This window comes from Gouania willdenowi, chromosome 14 (genome assembly GCF_900634775.1).
Source record: "Gouania willdenowi chromosome 14, fGouWil2.1, whole genome shotgun sequence".
Lineage (NCBI taxonomy): Eukaryota > Metazoa > Chordata > Actinopteri > Blenniiformes > Gobiesocidae > Gouania > Gouania willdenowi.
Window position 1 is genome coordinate 28,807,487 of NC_041057.1, and position 12,331 is coordinate 28,819,817.

At 43.8% G+C, this 12,331-nt stretch overlaps 1 protein-coding gene and 1 pseudogene across 10 annotated transcripts in view; both read right to left on the reverse strand.

Moving 5' to 3' along the window:
• auts2a (activator of transcription and developmental regulator AUTS2 a) overlaps nt 1-12,331 on the reverse strand; it is a 501,602-nt gene that overhangs the window by 332,731 nt on the left and 156,540 nt on the right. The window lies entirely within an intron of this gene.
• Nucleotides 307-424, reverse strand: LOC114476290 (uncharacterized; annotated as a pseudogene).

Consider the following 12,331-nt stretch of genomic DNA (forward strand, 5'->3'; position numbering starts at 1 on the left):
TAAACTGAACATATAATAATAATAATAATGATCTATCAATTTTATATAGCGCTTTATCATAGACACTCAAAGTCGCTTTACAGAATTAACGCATTATTCTTTCACTCCACACTTAGTGGTGGTAAGCTACTATTGTAGCCACAGCTGCCCTGGGGCAGACTGACGGAAGCGAGGCTGCCATAGTGCGCCATCGGCCCCTCCGACCACCACCAACACTCACTCACACACTACATTCATACTAGGCAATGTAGGTGAAGTGCCTTGCCCAAGGACACAATGACAGATACCACTGGGGTGACTGCCACCCCACTGTGGCACCTGGAATTCTCAGTGGTCTCCCATCCAACTAGTAACCAGGCCCAGACCTGCTTAGCTACCGAGATCTAACGGGATCGGGCAATGACAGACTGGTATGGCCATCACATATAAATACATATTAGTATTTTCATAGACAGAAAAAAACACTATGCAAAAAGTCTGCGAGCTTCATGCTAACGTCTATGGGAAAATGCATGTATATGCTAATGCTAACATTTACTGCGATTGGCAGTGATTTACATAACAAACCGTTTATGTTTAACTTTCACAAACAGTCTCAGGAGTGTTATCAAACACTACACTTAAACATACTCACACGCACGTTTTTTCAAGACGAAAATATAAGAACTTAGTAGAAACTAGTAGGCAGTGGGTTTTCCAAGATGACAACTTCCGACTACTACGGCATCAGTGTTAGGTCAAAACATACAAACTCACTTAGGAATGATCCGAACAGGAAATAACAGTGACAAACTTATGTATTACATAGACAGCACAACAAGATTCATTTTGAGGACTTGTATTAGAGGTTTGTCAAGTACATGTGAAGGATGGTTAGAAATGTATTATTCGTATCTTTTATTTATTTATTTTTTAAATTTCACTTTGAGAATAAAATGTTTGCACCCCTCCAACAGATGACGCCCCAGGCAACCGTCTGCTACACCTGTGCCCTTAGTTTATTGACTTTGTTAAGTTTAACACATACAGTATCTGAATTTAAATTTTTACCACGTAGAAGACACTATGTGGATTGTCACATTTGTTTTACCGGCAGGTGTGCAGTAACTGTTGGCTTTACGAACAACGAATCAGGTGAAAAAAAGGCATCGTAATGGGATTGATTATTCTTGAGTCCACATTCTTGTATGAATGAATTTAAAGTACAACCACTGTACCCTGGAGCATCAATGGTCTATGGACCACCGAGCACGGCTGCACAGCAGAGCCACGCCAAGTCAAAAAGACGTCTGTAGACCCCACACTAATGTCTCTAGAATCATAGAGACCACAGTGTTTCATTCTACTGCCAATTACCACAAAGCACAGAGGGGCAAAGACAACATTTCCATTGCTCCTTTGTGACAGCCTTCTTCATAAATTGTTGGGTGATGAGCTCGTAATTTTGATCTTAACCTATGAACTACATTTCTTCAAGTTCAACTGAGAAGCTTTGGAAAGTATTTCCAAATGCATTTTCAGAATCATTCCACTAACATACACTGACCAGCGGGGATATATCCCATACGAGCAGGACAGAGAGTGACTAATGCTAGCTGTAGCATACGAGGCAAACTGTGGAATAATTGGAAAATTCACTCCTTGCAATATCATGTCAACAGTGATGCTCTTCATTAGTTTTCTAAACAAACATGGTCGGCACCTGTTCTTGAGCTGCTTTATTTCTTAGTTGCAAAGATTAGCTAGGCCTCTATTTCCATTACCTCTAGCGCAGCTTTGCGTTGGATCTGGTGCAGATTGCAGACACAATGTTAGTTTTCACCTGCATTCAGGTGTGTCAACATCTGTGTTTTTACCAGACAGAGGGCTGGTAGGAATCCACAACGCAGTAATCCTCCTGTGGTGCAGAAGCAGGTCGGAGTTGGCCTAAAGGGTCCAAAGCCTCACCCCTCAGTTTATTGATTTTGTTGTTACCACTTACAAAAACTAAAGTTCTTTTTTACCACTAAGAAGACACTACGTGAGCTGTCACACTCATTTACGAACAAGGAATGAGGTGAGAAGGGCAACATAATGGGATTGATTATTCCTATTGTGTTCACATTCTTGTATGAATGAATTCAAAGTACAACCACCATAGTACCCCGGGGCATCAATGGTCCATAGGCCATTGGGCATGGCCGAGCTACGCCAAGTCAGAAAGACACCCTTAGACCCCCCACTAATGTCTCTAGAATCATGGAGACCACGTTCATTCCACTGCCCGTTACCACAAACCACAGGGGGGCTCTTATAAGGGTTGCATCCCATTTTCAATGCTCCTTTTTGACAGCTTTCTTCATAAATTGTTGGAGGTTGGGCCACATGTCTGAGCGCAGGGTGAAGAGCTCGTAATATTGATCGTAACCTATGAACTACATGTGTAGCATTGACAGAAGAAATGTATGAGCAGTGTGGAGGAGGAGGATGTACACGGCCTTTGACACAAAACCCGGCTACATTCTTCGTAGTGCACGTACGTGTATGTGTGTGTGTGTGTGTGTGTGTGTGTTGCATAGCTGGAGGCGAAGTAGCATAAAGGCATCAAAGAAGCATCTCATTTCTAGCTCTTAGCAGGTCAACTCAAAGAGATAGCAGTCAGCCAAAGACACTTGAATCAAGGTTAAGGGTAGCTAAAGGGAGGAGAAGTGCTATCAAAGTGATCCAAAGCACCGTTAGAAGTAATAAAGGTGGATACCATTAGAAGTAGCATATTGATCGCCGTAAAGCTCACCTTCTGCACAAAGATAAAGCTGCATTTGAAAAATAATGAAGGCTGCTCTTGACCTTTTCTACCTGTGAGGACGGCGTGTCATTTCGTCATATCACGTCTTGGCTGCCAGCACAAAGCAGAGCTGGGAGTGAGAGGTATTCAACAATGAGTGTCATGTACCAATGCAGGCTTTTAATTCACACGTCAGAGGTGAGATCATAGGGAAAAGAACTGAGAGGAACTTTTCTAACAAAGAGCTGCACAGATGTTATAATACTGCCTTTTTTTTCTCCTTAATAACACGGCACACGATATGAACAAAATGTTCTCTGATATGATTACCCAAGACCTTTTTAGTCTCTGAAATGGTACATTTATTATCACCTAGTTATTTGAAATAAGATTAATTTTCTTTGGCAATTTGAATCCAGTTTCATGCTCTTGGAACATCACACATATTACAACACTAATATTATTTTTAGATTAGCAGGTACCCACTATAGTCTGTATTATTTATGGTAGTTGTATGTATGTAACTAAGGTAAAAAAAAAAATTAAAAATGAATAAATAAATAAAAAAACAGAGTTTTTGAAGATAAAGGCACAAGGCCTGTTTTCTAAAATTAATTGTTCTTTTTTTGTCCTTCCCTTTGTCTGCACATGCTGTCAAAAGTCAACACTATAAGAAGTGCAATCTTTTTAAGACAGCAATGCATGTTTTGTTGTTGGAATTAAATAAATGCATTTATTTTATTGCATAATTGTGACCATCACCAGCCTTCCAATAAGGAAGGGTAAGAAATACTTTATTATAGGGAGGATATAAAAAATGAGGGCAGTGTTACACCTGGATGAGGGGGTGGGGAGGAAGGAACATGGAGGAGAAAGTCAAGGTAGGAAATGGAAAGAGTTGTTGTGTAATCAAGCCAGTCTGGTGACCAGTGTGAGGCTTAGGTATAATGGTGGGTGCCTGTGAACAGAGGGAAGGAGTGAGTGGTTGTACCTAAAACAGGTATTTAGGATCAACGTGTCTAAAGTTAAGCCCAGTACCAGTTTTATCTCACAGCCCAAGGCATGCCAGTGCATTGTAGACCAATGTATGTGCAAGAACTGCTACTGTAAACTGAAGCGCCGCCCCGGGCCAGCAGAAAGAGCGGGGGCCAGGGAGCCCCAGGCCAAATGAATTCTTCTATATTAAATAGCTCTATAAAGTAAAGCACATTGAGAGATAAATGACTGTTTGCTTTCTTGAACGTGGTTTCAGATTGTGACCATATTAAACATCACCAAGTGCTCGTTTGACAGATGGTGTTTCCTGGTCCAAGGTGAGGGAAGTGAAAAGTGTTTCCCTTGTTATCCAAAATGAAGTTAGACTGACTGTGAGCATCCATCATCTCAGTAGGAAGTGCTCGGAGGTCAGTGAGCGCTGACTGTATGTGGAGCAGACAGTGGGACTCCAAAGGAATTCAAGTGTTTGTAAAAAATGCAAGAATAAAAAAAAAAAAAAAGTTTGACAATAAAATAAAACCAAAACCAAAAGGTCTTCTTTTGACTTGTTTAATTTGGTGGGACATCACACATGTAGCCTCGTTATAAGATGGTAAACAGAAAACTCTAATATGTATGTTAAAAAACACAGTTTCATAAAATGCATGAAAGCATTTATCTGTGTTAATGAATGAACGCTACTACCGCACGACAAACTAAGGGAAAATTATTATTTGTGGATGTGAATCGCACAGGTATCAAACTCAAAAATTTTTGGTGGCCAAAAATTATAATTTTTTTACCCTGCAATTAATCACACAAAATTCCTTTAAATTACTCAAAAATTTGTCACAAAATCTGAGAATTTAGAATTGATGATCGTTCAGGGTCTGATACCAATAGTTTATTGCTTGGATATTGCGTGTACTTTACATATTGTATAGATCATTTACATGTAGAAGAGCAAACTCAGGCACAGTAATGTTAAAATGACCATTTTCCACCACCTAATCTCTTCAGCCTAGTTGAGATCAAATTACCCCATATTTGGCCCCTGAGTTTGACACCCCTGTTTGAAAGGAAACTGAAATATACTGTAAATATGAAAGTTTAGGTGTTATTTTGTGTGTGCAGTGAGGCGGAGGATGTGTTTAAATCAGGTGTTAATTGGTACAAAGGCAGATTATGAAAATAAAGGTTTAATAACAAAGGCTCTGATGACTTGTAGTTTGTACTTGTGATTACCAAACAAATCAAACTCAATGGGGATTCACTGCACAGATAGATAGAACCACTACACATCTACCCATGATGCTTTACGGCAATTCAAGATGGTGGATCAGCATCTATAATCCCCATCTTTAAGAAACGATAAACAGATTAGAATGCATAGTACGGCTTTTTCTTAAGCATTTTCTAATAATTACATTTAGAAGCTTTTATGACAAACCTGTAAAAACAGTGGAGCGCCCCTTTAAAGGCCATGTTAGCCATTTCACGTTGAGAAGCTAATCTTTACTGCTAAACCTGGGCTTGTCCTGCAGAAATACGACAACAAAGGACAAGGTGGAGCAAGAGTTTAATATCATACGTAATAATTGTAGATAACATGATTGTATTTATTTTATTAGCAATAAGTATGTATTAGTAAAATCTTTTACAAAAATGCAGAGGAATTCAGCACTTTATCCCACCTGCTTTTAGGTTAAATAATGAGAAAAAAATAAGAATTCACTTCCTGAAATGGAAATGGCAATATTGTTAATATTGTATTTTTGAACTTTTATCAATTTTTTTAAACAAAATCCAGCACAAATTGCAATATGACACTGACTTTACGCCGCACATGCATGTTTTGGGAAAATGTCACATTTATTTGCAATTTGTCTCCATAAACAAATGGTCAAAGAGAAGGAAATGTAAATTCTTGCGCAAAATCTGACGTAATATGACGCCATACGACGGACTTCAACTTCTTTTTTTTTTTTTTTTTTTTCTACCTTGTCTGCACATGCTGTCGAAGGTTAACACTACAAGAAGTGCAATCTTTTGACAGCAATGCATATTTTATTATTGCAATTAAATAAATTTATTTATTTCATTGCATAATTGTGACCGTCACCAGCCCTCCCTAGGGAAGGGTAAGAAATACTTTATTAAAGGGAGGATGTAAAAAAGAGAGGGCAGTGTTACACCAAGGTGAGGGGTTGGAGGGGGGTGGGGAAGTTAACAGGGAAGAGGGATACAAGATAGGATATGGAATGGGTGGAGAATAGTTTTAAGTGATACGATGTGAAATTGTGGTTGTGTATATTGTGTTTATTGTTGTGTTGTCAAGCCAGTTTGGTGACCAGTGTGTGGTTTAGGTGGTGGCTGTGAACAGAGGAAGAGGTGAGTGGAAATTCCATAAGACAGGTATTTGGGAACAACGTGTCTAAGGTTGAGCCCAGTATGAGTGTTATCCCACAGCCCAAGGCCAGTGCATCCATGACAAATGTATTTCCAAGTACCGCCACTGCAAAACCCAAGAGCCGCCCCCGGGCCCGAAGAAGCAGTCAGGCCAGCAGCAAGAGCAGGCAGCCTAAGGGCCCCCGGCGACCACCCCACGGCCAAGCAGTCCCCCGAACGCCCCCAAGATCCCAAGCCGAGAGGCAGCCATCACCCTCCCATACACACCCGAGAAAGCCCCAAGGAGCCAAGGACCCAGCGCACCACGCCACCGATCCCACCCCCAACCCCCAGACCCCCCACCCCATCGACCCCCCCACCCCCCCACCCCACCTCCGCGCCCAACCCCCCGAGGGGAGGGCCCAGAGAACTCCCTGCCCGAGGCCCCAGCGGAGGAGCCGAAGCCCACGCCCAGCAGACGACCAGAACCGCGCCGAACAGGCAGCCAGTGGGCACCCGCCGGCGAGCCCAGAGCCAGCAGGGGCCCGACCCCAGGCCAGAAGGACCCGGAACGGATGCAGCACCAGGAGCAGCCCGCCCAGGGAGGACGACCACACCCTAAGCCGCATAAGGCACCAGGGGGCCGCTGGGAGTCTCCCCGCCGGCCCCCAGGCACCCCAACCTAGCCCCCCACGGCGCCCCAGATCACCCTTCACTGATGCCGCCCGCGCCACGAGCTTCAGTTTTTTTTTTTTTTTTTTAAAGCCAGGGCCCCCTCCAAGGGCCAAGCCAGACCGCCCCGCCGGGATGTGGCCCCCTATTCCGGCCCCCGACACCCTACCTCACGGGGCACTGCCCAAGCAGGGGCCGTACCAGTAGGTACGCAAGAGCGCGGCACGCGCCACGCGCCCCGAAAGACCCCCGCCAGGACCGGCCCGGCCAGCAGGCCAAGCACCCCGGGCCCCAGGAGCACCCCCCGGGACCAGGACCCCCCAAGGGCAAGCCCCCGGGCCAAGCCCCCCGGGACGCATCCCCCACCCCCGCCCGGGACCCGGCCACGGCCCAGCAGGACCGCACAGCCCCGGACAGCCCACGGCCAGCAGCCCAGGGCCCGCCGCCCGCCGCCCCCCGGACAGCGCCAGCCACGGAGCAGCGCCCCCCGCCGGCCCGCGAGCAACCGGCGATCCCCACCGCGGGGACGGAGGCACCCCAATGGCACACATCAAGTGCGGGACAGCAGCCCCCAGCCAAAGATGCCCCGGACCCACCCACCAGTCCGCAAACGGCAGGATAGACCCACCAGGCGGCCGACAGCAACCTCCACCACCGGAACAGCTAGCGCCGCCCCCCAGTAAACAGCATCACCCCGAGGCGCCAAGCAACCCCGCCCCAACCCCGGCGAGGACACCAGCACACCCCCAGCACACCCACCCCCCAAACCGGCGAGGCAGGCCGCCCCGGGCCCGCACACCGCGGGGCCCGCCCCCAAGGCCACCAGGAGACGAAACAAGCACCCAGCCACACCCAAGGGGAGGAAGCACCCCCGCGCCCCACCAGGCCGACACCGCCCGGAAAGACCCCGCAAGGAGAGACCCCAGCAAAGCCCCCCCGAGACCCACCGCCACGCCCGACCGCACCATCCTGATGTATTTTTACTCTAAGCAGTGGCCCAGCCACCAACAGAGGAGCCAGGCCCCCACCGGAGAGGCCCAAATATGTGAACCAACCCACCACCCTGTTATGGTGCCTCTCCATTCCCCAATGGAGAGGCACTTCCCTATCCCCTGTGTGAATGTGTGTTTAGTGAATGTATGGGGTGTAATTAAAAGAAGGGGGAAGGAGGGGAGCGGTGCTCCCCATCCTGCCTCTGTGGATATATGTGTATGTGGTGTAATAGGCCGGAGGGTGTAGGTGAGTACACCCTCCGGGGGGTGGCATGTTGAAGTGCGATTAAAATTGGAGGGATTAGTATGGTAACTAGAGGTGGGAGTGCCGCCCCCACGCCACTACATAGTGACACAGGTGGCGGCCCCCTCCACCCCCAGTCCCACCATCCAGCCCCCCAAGGGTTGGGTATGGGTGTGTGGTGCATTATGTGACGGACTTCAACTTCTGAAAATAAAATGACTATGACACGAACTAAAACTTGTTTTGGGAAAATATCACACATTTCCAAAATTATTTGTATTGTAAAACAGGTGATTTAAGGTTTAGCTTTAGCAAGTTTAGAAAATGAATGCAAAATGTGATCTTTTTTCTGCACATTTCAGCTGTGTATACATATTAAATGAAAGAGTAACTAAACCTCAAACCTTTTCTGATGAAAACATATGTATTTGGGTATTAAGAAGTGCTGATTATTAATCCTACTTCCCACTCTTCACATTTTAGTAAAAGTGTTTTAGTTTTGTGTATTTAGTTGTAAACTGTCAGATATAATGGCCTCTAAAGGCTGAACGCCGGCTATTACAATTGAATTCCGCTATTGGCTGAAACAGATACTTTGGATTGCCCTGCATCATCACTTTCACTGTTGGCCACTCCCCTCTTATATGAGCTGAGAGGAGGGAGGAGGGTTTCCTCCCGCCACAGCCCTCAGTAAGCATTGATTGATTGACAGTTTTAATGAGGAAGTCCACTGTTCTGTGTGTATCGGTGATGTTGTGACTCTGTGCTTCTATAAAGAGCAGATTCTGGTCTAATCAGAGGTTCATCAAGTTATGTGTGTATTTACAGACACATCATCCGTCTGTCTCTACGTTTTATCACTATGTGCGTGAGGTGGTGAGAGAGGAGGGCTGTAGGGCGCGTGTGAGCCTCACGTCGTGAATGCATGTGCCTGTGGTTGTAGTGACACATCTCAGCTGTAAACTCTATGTGTGTGCGTGTACAGACGCATCATTGTGTGTATTCCCGTCTGTCTCTGCATGTGCGAGGACGTTTTATCGCTATGTGCGTGAGGTGGTGAGAGAGGAGGGCTGTAGGGCGCGTGTGAGCTTCACGTCGTGAATGTGTGTGCGTGTGGTTGTAATGACACATCTCAGCTGTAAACTCTGTGTGTGTGTGTGTGTGTGTGTGTGTGTGTGTGTGTGTGTGTGTGTGTGTGTGTGTGTGTACAGGCACATCATTGTGTGTATTACCGTCTGTCTCTACGCACAGCACTGACCGGCTGCCTGAGTGGGCGTGTCTTACAGCTACAGCCCATAATCAAGGCATTTTTTGGAATTTCCCTCCTAGTGGCAGGTCAGCAGAAAGCAGGGGTTTAGTTACTCTTTAACAACATTATTTAACTACACTAACATGCATGTTTGGTATTATTTCAGGAAGTTTAATAGTCTGTAATGACATGTGATTAGGAAAAGCTAATGAATTTGAAATGAAACTAAAATGCGTAAACTGAAGCAGAGATGACATGGAAATGCTTCAATCTGAATATCAGAGGTTCTATAAATGCTAAAAGCTTCAGGAATGGAATCAGAAGACTCACTGCACCAATGATTCATTGTGATTTAAGGACAAAATCATCGAGGGAGGGAAAAAAAAACCCAATAATGATGAGTCCACTCTTACTGAAAACTGTTATCATGACAAATGTGTAAAAATAGCGGCTGTATCTGCTCATTAAACTAAAAATATCAGTAATAATTGCTCAAAGACGCCAAGGATCTCCAAGGATTTGATAAGATCACTTGTTGGCAGCACACTGCATGTCAACGGCACCACAATCAAAGAGTTTAGCTTTCCAATGCTACATTTTTTGCTCATTATATTCAGTTAGCTTTGAAGTGTGGCACACAGACACGTGAGATATGTCTGCTTTGTACAAAAGAGAAAGCACACACACACACACACACATACAAGCTTCAGCACTAACAAGCCTGTGTCCCCCACACGTCAGTAACTGCAGAGTGCCATTTTATTTTTACTGGAGTGTTGCATGTGGCGCTGTACAATAAGTGCCACGTATTTGAGTTTTTTCATTATTATGAGTTACTTCCCTAGCAATGAGCATCAGAATAAGATCATCACAACAAGAGACTATAAGAGATAAAGAATGTTAAAGTGCACACAGGTCACAAAACTGCTGGGAAGCAAATCCAGTGATGATTTTCATAAAATAATTATTTTAGTCCTTTATGAAATGAGTTTAGTGCCAAATGCAGGAAACTAATGAGGTTATTATTGCTACTGAAGCACTGATTCCACGTGTTGTGCACTGTGGTTTGAGGAAACACACACACACACACACTGATGATTCCAAATAATCCAAAGCATTCTGCTTGGCTAGCAGCAGAGGGTGCCATCACATCACAGAACTTCCCATGATGCAACACATTGCACAAGCTAATGGCTGCTGGCAGCTGCTAAGGACTGCGTTTGATAGGAAACTCTGTCAAGGAACGTTCCAGAAATTCACAATATAGCACGTGAACATCAGATGAAATCCTGCTGTGATGTTCCATCAAGAAAAAAAGGCTGAGTCATGGCAGGTAAACTGGTTATCACACAAAACAATATAGCAAGATTGTTGATAGGGTTGTGTTGTATATATATTTCTACACTTATTATTTATCTTATTTTATTTATTTTTTGACTCTAATGTTAGCACTTGTATTTAATTCTTATCTTAGTAATTTTCCCCTGGGGTAAATAAAGTATTTCTGATTCTGATAAGTAGGGTTTAATCAAAGAAACTATTTCCATATGCTTTTATTTGTAATGAAAAAAGGTCACATAAATTACATTTATTTTTTATTCCTTTTGGATAAAAAGTATTATTACAACAGATGAACAAAATTTTAAATGGCCATTAGTAAAAGATAAATAAATTTAAAAAAAATCGACATTTTAGGTTAACATAAAATTGTTTTGAATAATCAAAACTATTGCATGAACTAAGATGTGTAAAGTGAATAGTAGTTTGATCTGACATCAGTATTTCAAGCTAACATCGGCCAATCAGCATCGAGTTGCAAACGTGTGGAAGACTTGAGCTTTTTAATTGGTTTATATTGCAAGCGCTACTATGGCAACTGTTGTGATTGACAGCTCACAGAGATCAATTTTTTAAGTGAAATGTGCTGCAACAGACGTGCTTGTGAAAACCCGGGACTGCCCTGGGTAAATGGGGACGTCTGGTCACACTCGTCCAAAGCTAATTTTCTATTTGTGCACAAAAACAGTTCTGGATCCTTCAGTGCTTTTTTTTTAAAGGGAAGAATTGCATCTGTTCCTCCACCATTTGCACTGAAAAAGGCTCCGAGTCAGGCTAGCATCACAGATGGCTGCTGCTCTGTCCCCTGCCTGAGGGGCAGATGAAAACCAGGCTGACACGTGCACCTCCTTGGCCTGTGGTGATGGAGAGCTGGCTCTGTCATGAGGCTGCCTCACAGAAACTGTCTCCATCTGCTAATCTGAGCCTGACACTTAACCGTCTCCTTTTTTTGAACTCTAATATAGTGTTTCTAAAATGATGGTACACGATGGCACTACAGGGGGTACTTCAGAGTGAGAGAGAGGAAAAATAACAAATGAAAGCATTAAAAAGACAATAAATGAAAGAAAGATACACAAGATCACAACAAAACTACATAAGAAACAACCAAACAACAACAAAAACACACAACATAAAAGAAAAATATACTGAATAATAAAAAGAACAGACAACAAAATACAAAAAGTGGGATTTGTTGTAAGGATTGGAGTGTTTCCTTCATGTTTTTGTCCCTTTTTTCCTTTTGGATTGTAAGCATATATTGTGTAAATGTGAGTGTACACCTGTTTAATACTTATTGGTATGATTTTATCATTGTTATTACCTACGCCATGTGTTTTACCCTGTTTATCTGTTAGCAAGATACCTTAAAAAGTTATGAACGTATTTGGATGAAATTTTCAGGAAAATTGATAAATGGAACAAGGAACAGGTGATTACATTTTGGCGATGTTCTGGCTACCAAAAGAAAATATTTAGATATATATCCCATTCCTTTCCCCATCCACACTGTGGAACTTCTGTAGAATTCTGACATCATCACTGTTTATGAGTCAGGCTTATTGTGGTAAGATATGCCTTATTCTAATGCTAGGTTAATGTTAACGGTAGGTTAATGCTAAGGCTAGACTTATGCTAATCCTAGGCTAATGCTAATGCGAGGCTAATGCTAACGCTAGGCTAATGCAATTGCAAGATTATCGCTAACG